Source organism: Pongo pygmaeus, chromosome 2, assembly GCF_028885625.2.
Source record: "Pongo pygmaeus isolate AG05252 chromosome 2, NHGRI_mPonPyg2-v2.0_pri, whole genome shotgun sequence".
Classification (NCBI taxonomy): domain Eukaryota; kingdom Metazoa; phylum Chordata; class Mammalia; order Primates; family Hominidae; genus Pongo; species Pongo pygmaeus.
Window position 1 is genome coordinate 18,595,968 of NC_085930.1, and position 13,897 is coordinate 18,609,864.

Sequence of the window (13,897 nt, forward strand, 5' to 3'; positions counted from 1 at the left end):
TGTAAAGTCAGGAATAACACAATCGAAGAGATAGAATGACCTATATCAGTTGTTGAATCAAACTTTATTATTTTACTTCACTAACAACTTAGGCAATGCAGATGATATATTAGGAGTATATTGGAGACTGAGGAGGGTGGATCACCTGAGGTCAGGAGTTCGAGACCAGCCTGGTCAACATGATAAAACCCAATCTCTACTAAAAAATACAAAAAATTAGCTGGGCATGGTGGCATGCGCCTGTAGTCCCAGCTACTCTGGAGGCTGAGGCAGGAGAATCACTTGAACCAGGGAGGCGGAGTTTGCAGTGAGCTGAGATCACGCCACTGCACTCTAGCTTGAGCAACAAGAGTAAAACTCTATCTCAAAAACAAAACAAACAAAACAAAAACAAAAGGAGTATATTAAGAGCTAGATGATATCCAAAAGGTGATCAAATAATTAGACTCATCATTTAAACCTTAATATGAATTAAAACCTATGTGATTCCAATCTCAGTACTATCCACATTTTTCCCTTTAATAATCACACATTTGAGAAAAAAACTTGGATTTTCAGAATTTCCAAAGAATATTCAGAACCTTCCAGAATGTCATACTTCACTGCTTAATGAGTTCCTTTACAGCACATTCTCTAATCTGTTATTCGTGCTTAAAGTTGAGCTTTAAATCACATTTTCTGTTCTTTTCTTTTCACTCTGAGAGAAGTGACTAGTCTTTTTTCTCTGTAATTAGCCTTGAGTTCATTTGGTCCTGGAGACAGGAACAGAAAAAAATAACTGGGATAGAAACTAAACCCTTTTTGGCTTTCTTTTCTTTTCTTTTTCTTTTTCTTTGTGTGTGTTTTTGTTTTTTTGTTTTTGTTTTTGTTTTTTTTTTTTTTTTTGCAGTTCCTCATAGAGTTTCAGCTCAAAACTTTAGTTTACCAGTTTAAAATCTACATATATCTTTATAAATTTTGTAGCACTCTAATAATTTAGGTCTTTTTGATTAATAGGCTTTCCTTCTATGGGCTACTTGGATAAACAAAGGTAAACAAATATGGGTAGAAGAAAAGTTACTTGGACAATTTTATCGCTGTCTTTTATTATAAAATCACTGCTTTACTGTCTGTAAAAGTTTACACAGTGCTAATATGGGAATAGAGATAAAAAGTCAAATGATATAATTTACCAAATTTTCTGTGAAATATCTGAATAGAAACAGTTCTAGAGAACAAGCATGTATTCCATAAAACTTTACTTCTTTCTTTAGAATCACTCTATAAAATCATGGAACTTCATTAGTGCTAAGTTCCCCTCGTGGTATAATTTTAAAGTGCACAATTGTAGTTGTGCATGCTTTCTAAGATTTTCATTTAAAATGATTTCTGTATTTATTTTCTATCAGAACTCTTTAAAATGGCTAGCTAGAAATTTGAAAGTGATTAAACCAAAATAATTTGAAGACAAAATATATAAACTAAGAAAATTGATCCTAATAACCATGGTCTTATAATCCTGCTATTTACATAATTTATGATCACTTAGCTGAGAATATACATTTTAGATAATATACAAAAATAATCTGTATTAAAGGGATCAGAACATTGTGTTTTAACACCAATTTCCAGAGATTAATATTTTAAACAAACTTTTTCTTCTTTTTTCCCCTTTCTTCCACCTTCATTTTGACTTACATTTATTTAGAGTTACTCTGTTAGACACAACGCTAGGAACTAGGTTTGTAACAGTAATTCCTACTAGATTAAAAAGTAAATCATTTTAAAAACTCATTTTTAACATTAATGACACACTTGTTGAGGAGACTAAAGAACAAAGTAGAATAGATTGAACCATGCAGAAGTCAGAGACTGTGGACAGCAATAGGACTAGAGAATGCATTTTACTTTAAAAAATCATTTATTGATTGATTTTTATGACAAGGTCTTGCTCTGTCACCCAGGCTGGGATGCAGTGGCACGATCATAGTCACTGCTGCCTCGAACTCTTGGCCTCAAGTGATCCTCCTGCCTCAGTCTCTTGAATAGTTGGTACCACAGGTGCATGTCACCATGCCTAGCTATTTTTTTTTTTTTTTTTGAGATGGAGTTTCATTCTTGTTGCCCAGGCTAGAGTGCAACGGCACAATCTCGGCTCACAACCTCCGCCTCCTAGGTTCAAGTGATTCTCCTGCCTCAGCCTCTCGAGTAGCTGGGATTACAGGCATGTGCCACAACGCCTGGCTAATTTTGCATTTTTAGTAGAAACAGGCTTTCTCCATGTTGGTCAGGCTGGTCTTGAAATCCCGACCTCAGGTGATCTGCCTGCCTCAGCCTTCCAAAGTGCTAGGATTACAGGCATGAGCCACCGTGCCCAGCGGGTTTTTTTTTTTTTTTTTTTATGGAATCTTGCTCTGTTGCCCAGGCTGGAGTGCAATGGTAAGATCTCACCTCACTGCAACCTCTACCTCTTGGGTTCAAGCAATTCTCCTGCCTCAGCCTCCCAAGTAGCTTGGATTACAGGCACCTGCCACCACACCCAGCTAATTTTTGTATTTCTAGTAGAGATGGGGTTTTGGCATGTCGGCCAGTCTGGTCTTGAACTCCTGACCTCAGGTAATTCACCCGTCTTGGACTCCCAAAGTGCTGAGATTACAGGTGTGAGCCACCATGCCTGGCAATCTTTTAAAATTGTTTGTAGAGTTAAGGTGTTGCTATGTTGAGCACTCTAGCCTTGAAATCCTGGCCTCAAGTGGTCTGCTCGCCTTGGCCTCTCAAAGTGTTGGGATCACAGGTGTGAGCCATCTCACCAGGAGTATTTCACATTTTAAATCAAGTTATGTTGACAAAGAGTTAATTGCTGAATTATCACATCTATACAACTCAGAAAAATACAGCATGAACTGAATTTCATTCATACCAGTAAAAAAAAAAGGACCGGTAGGTTACATAAAATTAATTGTATATTTGTACTGATTGCCTTGTGAGGACTATGGAAACTTAAGTTACATACATCTTAAGCTTAGCAGGAGGGAATAGTTTGTTCTGTTTTTTACATGAGAAACCTGAGGCTCTGAAAGTGTAATCACCCAAGCCATGTAACTAGAACGTGGCGACGCCGGGTTCAAACTCAGGTCTGTGTGATCTATAGCTCATGTTCTCTCCGCTGTGTGTTCACATCCACTTAACCACTCTGAAACAAACTGGAAACAATTATCATATTGACCTTCTAGATTAATGTGGGGAGAAACACATGAGCACGTTTTGTTAATTTGTAAGCTTATGGTTGACAGGCTTAGATAGTGATATCTTAGATCCACAAAAAGTAGTAGGTGTGACAAAAAGTTCTGTGAACCCTCTCTGAAAAAGAAAATGAAAAATTTCGATGTGCATAACATTTTACCTATTATATATTGGATTTTTTTTTTTTTTACATTTTCCTTTGAGGTGCTAAGAAATCTAAACTCGTGTGTGTGTTTTTTTTTTCTCTGTGGCACATTAGCATAGCAAATGTAAATGATCTGAACTATCCATGGAAATTCTGATTGAGCAGGGTCTGTCTTTCAACAAGCCTTATGGCAGATTCTGATGATTTGCCAGGGTTAAAAAACTATGTCCCTTCAAAAATTATCTGATTGAAAATGGGCCCCAACTTTGGTCCAAATTGAAATTTTACTGAATGTTCCCACATTTATTAACTGTGCTTATATAAAAGAGTTTACATGCAAAATACCACTGGATACACAAATTGCTATCTTAGAGAAACCACTACTTGTGTGTTCAGTGATTTACATTTTATCATATAGGAGTTTTGATTTTAGTAATATGGAGGTCTGAATAAGTCCATATTTAATATTGTATTCTTTGTTACCTTTCCTTGCTCCCACAATTATGCTATTATTTCATATTTTTACAGAGCAAATAGTGCTATAGTGGTTTATTTTTGGGCATTAATATATAATTATAAAGAAAATAAGTAAATTTCTTACATTATGGAATTTTGTGACAATGCATAAAATAGAGTGTGTGTCACTTTTACACCTTAGAGAGCTATTCACACATTCTAAATTCACAAGAACATTAAATAAGGTTGACTTCAGTTTGGTGTGAGGTTTCACCTCCAAGTATATATAAAAATGTCTTTTTTTTTCTTTTCTCACTTACAATAGTCTTACCTTTTGGAACTAGAGACTTTAAAAATGAAACATAATGTGGACATTTTAATTATATTTTAAATTAAAGCAATTATTGAAGGTTAATTTACATGTTATATATAGAGCTACAGATATACGCACATACATTTTTAAAGGGCCTGAGAGAAGGAAAAAAATAATCAGTGTACTGTTGAAAGACAAGGTCATTAGAAAATAACCAACAACCCATAGCAATATGAAATATAAAAAGATATTTTAATTATAGCACCTCTAACTTTCTTCTGAATATTGAGCTCTGGTCACTATGTGGTTGTCAATTCTTGTCTTGTCTATGTGGGGTTTATGTTTAAAAATAACTATAGCTAAATCTACGCAAATCTTATTTGGGATTTTGTGTGAAGATTTTGCATCTTAACCTCTAAGGTTTTTTTCCTAAGAGTGTCAAATAGATGAGAAACGTCAAAAACAATTTTTGACTAATTTTCATGTTTAATTTTGTTTTTCTGATATACTCAGAAAATATGTCAAATCTCAATTCTTCCTGACAGTTTTTGAAACCAAACATAGAACACAAGCCATTAAGAAATTATTTTCCAGAAAAATATATAAAAATCAGTAAGATAAAAAAAAGATGAATAAATTATGAGAAATGTGAAGTGAAATTTAGGCACCAGAGTATTTTGAATTCAATTTCTGGTTTACTTTTTCTGTCATATTTTTTCATATGCTTAAGAGTGAATGATGACTTTATTCTTACAAGATAACAACTCCCTTTAGTCAACTTCAAATAATTCAAATAAAGAATTGAGTTTGAAGAAACAGAGGGAAGTATTTTCCTTAAGGTTTTTTATGATTTCCAACTTGCTACTTATTTAAATCTAGGATATGAGTAACAAATGCATATATAAAAAAGTGTAAATTCATGTGACCGGCTGGGATGCACTTGTGTCATTAATCTGTAATGAGAGAGACTTAGCATCCTTGAAAACGTGTATTTGTAAATTCCCTGCGATAGAAAACTACCTTTGAGAAATGTCTTTGAACACTGTATTTGCTCTGATTCCTCTGCTACTCACACAAATGGTGTCACTTCAGTACTCAACGAACCAGCCACTAAATTGGCCCTCTACAATGGGTCTGAGATCAATAACTAATTTTGAAAACTGATTAGTTTGCATCAAAGTAGTAGACAGTTCCAAATTTTGCCAGAGGATATAATCAGCCAGTAAATAGAGGTGTTAGTGCACTAGTAATAGGTTGGTAATATGGCCCAAATCTACCATAAACTCTTTTCCACAAAGGGCGATTTGAACCTTTATAAGCAACTTCACTTGTAAATTAAACTTTGTTTTTTTGATGTTGAAATAATGCTTAGCTTTATTATGCTACATAGCTGGTTAATAAGAGTTGTTTGTAAATGAATTCTAATAAAGCAAGCAAGCTCAGCCTTGGGTGACTATTAAGGAGCCACAGACATTTTTATACATCTTGGCTGGTTGTGAATTCCAGATGTTTCCAACATGAAAAATGTTACGTTCTAACAGTTAATGTTGTATTGCTAGCCATTCAGAAGATGTATCTTCCTATTAGCTGTGAATGTTGCTATGGAGATAACTGTAAAATCTGACCTAGGAGAAGTGGTGGGGAGAAATTTGTATGAAAGGAAGAGAGAATATCAATTATGTCAATAATTGAAAAGGTAGCAAAAATGTAAGCATCTTATCCACAGCTATTTCTGGAAAACACATGTGAATACATGATGGACAAAAAGGATGTTTTTTTGTTTTGTTTTGTTTTTGCCTCTTGCATTGGCTTTATATTTAAACTTCATCAAGAGACCATGTGGACAAAACCTGACCACTGTATTATGATGCTAACTGGATAGAAATGGAATACATAGCTTTAAAAATCATTCTCAATGCACAAGCCGGAGAGTAGCAATTGGCTTCTGGTAAGGTTGTGATAAAATGCAACTTCAGAAAGTTGTAGTAAAATATGCCCATCTTAAAACTCTGAGATGTTGGGAATTCACAAGCAAAGGAAGTCCACAAGCTAGAGATAGGAGACTAGTACAAAAGCACTACAGAGTGAATTACTGCAGCAAAGTTACATCATTGCAATTGGGGATTTTAAATGTGTACATTCAGTGCAATTTGATGCCTAAGCATGAGCTGAGGAGAGGAAGAGCAGACAGATAAAAATCACAAACTGTGTTCTGAACAGGGGCTGTTCTGTTTTTATTTCATTTTTTCCCCTCTGGAAATTTAGATTTGTTTAAACGTGGGGAAGAGGAGGTAAATGCTTAGAAAACAGACTGTAATTCAGAACCTCAGACCACCTCTGAGCAGATGAGAAGGCTGAGAATGCTGGGAAGGCAATTAAGTGCAGTGGCTCTGAAGACCTTAGCTTGCAATGGTCATAGCACTGAGACGAAGCAGCTCTTAGTCTGGAATATTTATTTCACCTTAGAAATATAGAAAGTAATAGTTATTCTTTTGACTTTTCATATTTGAAAGAGCCATATTTCACCCCAATCAGATATTTGAAGGAAGGTTCTCAGGAAGGAAGACAAAGTAGAAAGCAAGGAGAAATTAAAAGAGGAAGGGACTCTTTCGCTGGGGTTCAGTACCCCTCAGAGAACTTTCACGCAGATAGTCCCCCTTCCATTTCATCCGTAGTCATGAACACGGCATCCTCAGGCTCATTTCAAATTCATCTAGAGTTAAATTTTATCACTTTGTTTTTTTGAGATGGAGTCTTGCTCTGTCGTCCAGGCTGGAGTGCAGTGGCGTAGTCTCGGCTCACTGCAACCTCCACCTCCCAGGTTCAAGCGATTCTCCTGCCTCAGCCTCCTGAGTAGCTGGTATTACAGGTACGTGCCACCACACCAGGCTAATTTTCATATTGTCAGTAGATATGGGGTTTCATGATGTTGGTCAGGTTGGTCTCGAACTCCTGACCTTGTGATCTGCCCTCCTCGGCCTCCCAAAGTGCTGGGACTACAGGTGTGAGCCACTGCACCTGGCCTAATTATATTACTTTTGTAACCAAAATAGTTGATTCTATCAGAGACAGTAGATATCTGTATACATTAGCTATTAATACTATTGAATGTTTGTGAAGTAGTTGGGAAAACTATAAGATAGTGTCAATCTAAATGCTAAAGAAATATTCCAAGTCCTAGCAAAGTATCTAATAGGTATTCTCCTATTTAATTTCCTTTAAAATTGGAAACATAATGTTTATAGAACAGTGGCATAACAGGGAGTGACAGCCACAGAAAAATAATATGTAACAGAATTAAATTGACTTTTCTTTGTTAAACAAGAGACTATTGGAAGCAAATGAATATAATAAATCAAAACCACAGTACAGATAAACGATTCAGCCATTTATCTAGTAGAAATAAGTGATTATTTTAGTACTAGAAACAAACAAAAAGAACACAGCAACAGACAAATACTTTAATACTTTCTTCACAGTAATGGCAACATTTTACAAGGAAATGGTATATTTAAACTTAGGTATTAAACATAGATGTGCCTAAACATAAGATTTGAAACAAAGGCCTAGAATCTATTTTTCACGGCATAATAATCTTTCAGAGCCTTGGTTTTCAAATCAGTGACATAGGAATTATATACATGTTAGTTATTAGCTTAGTTTAGACAAGCACCTCACAACCTTCCTCAGTCCCCCAAACTAATCATAAGAATCTTCTGCTGTGCTTGCCAAAAATGCAAATTTGTTGGTGCTCCTCTGGGGATTTTGATTCAGTGGTTCTGAGGTTGGGCCGTGGGATTTGTATTTTTAACAAATGTTCTGCATGATATTTATGAGGCAAGTTGGAAACAACGGCCTAGAGCATAGCAGGTGCACATCTATCCTCATCTCTCTCTCTCTCTGCCATGTCCTTCCTTCTAACTATAATCCCACAGATTTGTACGGTTCCTTGGGGAAAATACCAATATTTGTGCAACACTGATGCACCAGATTAGCTTTTTTTTTTTTTTTTTTTTTTGAGACTGAGCCTCGCTCTGTGGCCCAGGCTGGAGTGCAGTGGCATGATCTCGGCTCACTGCAAGCTCCGACTCCCAGGTTCACGCTTTTCTCCTGCCTCAGCCTCCCAAGTAGCTGGAACTACAGGCAACCGCCACCACGCCCAGCTAATTTTTTGTATTTTTTCAGTGGAGACGGGGTTCACTGTGTTAGCCAGGATGGTCTTGATCTCCTGACCTTGTGATCTGCCCGCCTCGGCCTCCCAAAGTGCTGAGATTACAGGCGTGAGCCACCGCGCCCGGCCCAGAGTAGCTTATTAACATATTTTAATGTAAAGGTAATTTAAATCTCACTAGTAAAATAAATATCTAACGCATATTTAATTTCTGCATTTACTTTTGATCTCAAGGAGTGTATTAATATCTGGAGGGAAGAAGCAGTTCACAAATACAATTTCTGTGATTTTCATGATTGTCACTGTTACTGAGCATTTAAGTCTGGAGGGCTTAAAGTAGAGACAGTGGTGAGAAGGGGGCTTTTTGTTGTTGTTGTTCAAGGATGTATCCAAAATTCTTGGTGGAAATGTATATCATTTGTGGGTTAAGGCCACATTCCACTGAGTAAGAAACATTTTAAAATGTATTTGAGATGGAAGTTAGTGTCTTTCTTTCTTTTTCTTTCTTTCTTTCTTTCCTTCCTTCCTTCCTTCCTTGTTTCTTTCTTTCTTTCTTTCTTTCTTTCTTTTCTTTCTTTCCTTCCTTCCTTCCTTCCTTTCTTTCCTTTCTTTCTTTCTTTCCTTTCTTTCTTTCCTTCCTTCCTTCCTTCCTTCCTTCCTTTCTTTCTTTCTTTCTTCTTTCTTTTTCTTTCTTTCTTTCTTTCTTTCTTTCTTTCTTTCTTTCTTTCTTTCTTTCTTTCCTTTCTTTTCTTTCTTTCTGACGGATTCTCACTGCAACCCCTGCCTCTGCCTCCCGGGTTCAAGGGATTCTCCTGCTTCAGCCTCCTGAATAGCTGGGATTACAGGCACCCACCACCATGCCTGGCTAATTTTTGTGAAGTTAGTGTATTTTCTAAATCTATGTTTGTATTCTAATATTTCAGGCTGACATTAAAACATTTCTTACTCCAGTTAAATAAGGGCATCAGAAAGTAATTGTCATATTTTAGTGCATTGAATATTCCTGAATGTTGGCCAGTAAGAATATAAAAAGATGCTTAATATCATTAATGATCAGGGAAAGGCAAATCAAACCCACAATGCATAACACTTCACACCTGTTATGATGGCTATAATAAAGAACACAGAAAATAACAAGTTTTGGCAAGGATGTGGAAACATTGGAAACCACATGAGAATGTAAAATCGTATAGTTACTGTGGAGAACAATTTAGTGGTTCCCCTCAAAAAGATCAAAATAGAATTATTATATGACCCAGTCATTCCACTCCTAGATATATACCCAAAGGAAATGAAAAGAGGGACTCAAGCAGGTATTTGTATGCACATTTCTTGCAGCATTATTCATACTAGCCAACAGGCAGAAGCAACTCAAGCCATGAGTGGGTAAACAACATGGGGTATATGCGTATAATAGAATATTATTCTGTCAAGTAAAGAAATGAAGTTCTGATGCATGCTATGATATGAATAAATCTTGAAAACATTATTCTAAGTGAAACAATCCAGACACAAAATGGCAAATATTATATGATTCCACTTATATGAAATATCTAGAATAGTCAAATTCGTAAAGACAGAAGGTAGATTAGAGGTTAGCAGAGGGTTCAGGTGGTGGAGGATAGGGAGTTACTACCTAATGGGTAAAGTTTCTGCCCATTAAGAAACTTGAGGTAATGGAAACATGTGGATACAGTGGTGATGCTTGAGTAACACTGTGAATGTAATTCATGCTACTGTATTGTACACTTAAAATGATTCAAAGGATGTTCTATATATAATTTTTTATGTGTACATGGAAACTCTGATTATTTACTTTCTGACTTTGTTGCAAAGGCTAAGTTTGTAATGATTTTGTTCATCATGATGATGCGATAGCACTACCTTCTTGGATTTTAAAGGTCATTTGCATAATTGTGTTCTTTTTTCATGACAATAAAATCATTCTGAAAACCACTGGAAATTTAATTTTTTTAGATGACATTCTTTAGCTTATTCATACAATGTTGTTATAAGCAAGAATAACATGCCCTTGTTTATTTTCATCATGCTTTTATGCTGAGACATAATTTCAAAGTTTCTCTTCAGGTTATGGTCAGAGAGTTTTTGAATTAATCTGTTCCCAAGTGTGCAAACATAGACAGACATAGTGTTAGAAGTAATGAGAGAAATATATGCCATTCAGGTGAGGCCACTAGAGTAGATCCTCGAACTGAAATAGAGTGAGAAAATACACTCAGAGAACTGCTTGCGTTGTAAGATTACATAAAATGATTAATAAAGTGTAGTTGCATGCGAGTTATGGTTTATTAGGTGTTATTTCAATAGCACTATCCTAAAATATTGGCAGAAGTTTTCAAAACAAACTAGTGGGTAAAGAAAACCTATTGGGACATCTAAATGTGTCCTTTTCTGTAGGACACATTGGTAGGTACACTTCCCTATGCTTAGGCCTCTGGGTTTATGTTTTATATATTGAAAGAAAGGTGGTTTGAAACTTGATAAACATTTTCCAATTTAATTCCGCTGCCTAAATATTTACTCTGGTGATAAACAAACGAATCATCTGGGACTTGTAAATGTCAAGTCACTGAATTTTCTCTCATTTCGTTGTAAGTCACTCAGCACATGTAACTGCATAGATATTTGAGAATGAAAGACAGTCAAGGTTAAGGCTACAGCTATACGGAATTTTAAAATTCCCTCTAGCAAAAGAACATTTGAGTGGAGACTTACTCTGGTGGAACAGAGGCTGCCAGCCTTTAAATGTAAAATGGTAACACGTGCACCTGTGTGGGCACACACACACACACACACACACACACACACACATTTAAAGAGAAACATATGGTCTTTTAAGTGAACCTTTAGATTAAAGTGTGAGAGAAGGGCATGTGTGTGCACGTGCTTGCTTGTAAGGACTGTCTTTCTTCACAGCTAATGGTATTCCCTGCCAAACATAATACAAAGTGATGCTTGGTATATCCTGTACTTGCTTAACCAGAAATATAGACCGAAAGGATCATCCTGCTGCCAAAGATGATCTCCAAAATGAAAGTCAACATTCTATCAGGGAATTCTAGCTTGAATTGGAAGTATGCTGAATTACATGAGTATCAGCAACACGTTGGGGTCCTTGAGTATATAGAATAGATTTGCAGATTTGTAGGTCTGATCATTCGGGATAAAATTAAGTATGGGTTCAATGCCCTGAAGTGCTGCTTCTTCCTGAAAGCTTCCTAAGTATACTTTGATAGTACTAGCATACTCTGCGCCTTTCCTGATATCACTAAACAGACTTAGCCTTTGAGTAAGCTCTTTATATACATGTGCCACCTCTTGTAATCAAATAGATTACATAAATCTTTCTTAATTTCAAGTACCATATCTTTTTTATTTTAAACTAAAATGCACACTTACCAAAAGTTTTCTTTGTGTGTGCGACCTTCAAGATGGGTGGTGTTCACTAGCAGCAGACAGCTGAGGTTAGCAAAGTCAACCTTCACAAACTAGTAAGATGGATTTTTTTCAAAGATGAAGAGATTCTAAATCAAAATCAACTTTCAAAAGACGACAACATTAGCTTTTAATTTTCTATCTAGAAATTGTTAAAATATCAGGATTAGTACATTGTCATGATTTTTGTCAGAATGGTACATGATGGAAAATTTTTCTAAAGGCTTTGTCGTGAATACAGTCAAAAGTCTCTGATGTTTGATTACATAAAAATGCCAGACTTACAAATTACCACTTGGCATAGGTTTATGCAATGTGTGTAAATTGTAGTCATTAAATACAAAAATTGACATCTGTACAATTAAAATAGAATCTGAAAATTCAGTTTAATTAAAATTCTCCCTGCTGAACATGCTGGAAGAGAAAAACAAATATAGTGTAAGAATTGTATCATTATTGAGTATTAAAAATATAACTTCTGAATATTTTATACATAAATATATATATATACACACACAGATATACTAACTATATAGATGAAAATATGTGCCATATATGATAATTGCATGACTGCGCAAAAGTTTATTGCACAGGTTATATATAAAAATAGCTTACAGGCTGGGCACAGTGGCTCACGCCTGTAATCCCAGCACTTTGGGAGGCCGAGGCAGGTGGATCACGAGGTCAAGAGACCGAGACCATCCTGGCCAACATGGTGAAACCCCGTCTCTACTAAAAATACAAAAATTATCTGGGTGTGGTGGCAGATGCCTGTAATCCCAGCCACTTGGGAGGCTGAGGCAGGAGAATCACTTGAACCTGGGAGGTAGAGGTTGCAGTGAGCCAAGATCGTGCCATTGCACTCCTGCCTGGGCAAAAAGAGCAAAATTCTGTCTCAAAAAAATAATAAAAATAAAAATAAAAATAGCTTACAATGCAGGAGTTGCTTTACCATGCCCTAATTCAGAAATTATTTTTGTCCATTGGCAACCATCTATTATACCAGATGATTTAAAAAATATTAGCAGACATAGTCAGAACGCAGGCTGTGTTTCCAGAAAATATGTCTATTATGGGATGGGAGGCCTGCTGAAAATCATCAGTCTCACATGCTACTGACTTACACCGATTCAAATGGACACATTACTTGCAAAATGAAACACAGGATACAATTTACTAAAGATACGTAGTCACGGACTGTGTGTGAGAAAAAATACATTTTACATCTTGCAAGACAAAGCTGGGGAAGGGCTTTCCCTGAAAACTTGATAAGATAATTGGAGACCTCAGGAGTTTCATAGTATCAATGGCTGTATATGTACCGTTGGGGCTTTAGAAACAAGAAAAATCTCTGAAGATATAACAGTTGGCTTTGTGAACAGTAAGAGCCGGGAGAATTTTTGGAGCATGGTATATATCAGTCTAGGAGTAGCTCAAATCTCATGGCGAGGTAGAACATGTTTTTTAATAGGATACCTGTCTTTAACAAGAAAACAATTGATTAAGGAAGAAAAAAGAATACAACACACATATCGTACATGCTTGCTGTTCAAACGGGGAAAGCAAGCATGGCAATATGAAAAATTAAAAAAATAACACTTTAAAAAGTTCAGAAAGAAGTTAAAAATATGTTTCTTTTTTTCTCTTTCAACTTTACATAAATCTATAAATAAACACACACATACACCTTAACTTTGAGTTCACTTTTGTTACATTGACCTTTACCACAGGGTGGTATATATAATGTTGGAAGGAAAGTAAATCTAATTTCAAATACATCATCAAGATAGTGTTGAATGAAGCTAAATATTGGAATGGGATGACTGAAGTTTGCACAACTTTTTAAAAGAAACAGGGATCCGTTAGATAGAAGATGCTATAACCAGAGTGTTTGTTCACTCACAGAAAAGAGTACAAATGTGTTGGAAAGGCACTACAAGTTTTAGGAGCAAACATTAGATCTTAAAATGGGGAGAGAAATAGGTTACAGATCACAATAGAGAATGGAGGCCAAGCACAGTGTTAATGGTGGTTTAAAATTTCTGAATACTTACAAAGCTGATAAATTCTCTAGACCTTCATTACCCTGACGAAAACTGTATCATGAAAGAAGTGACTAAATGAATCTCTATTC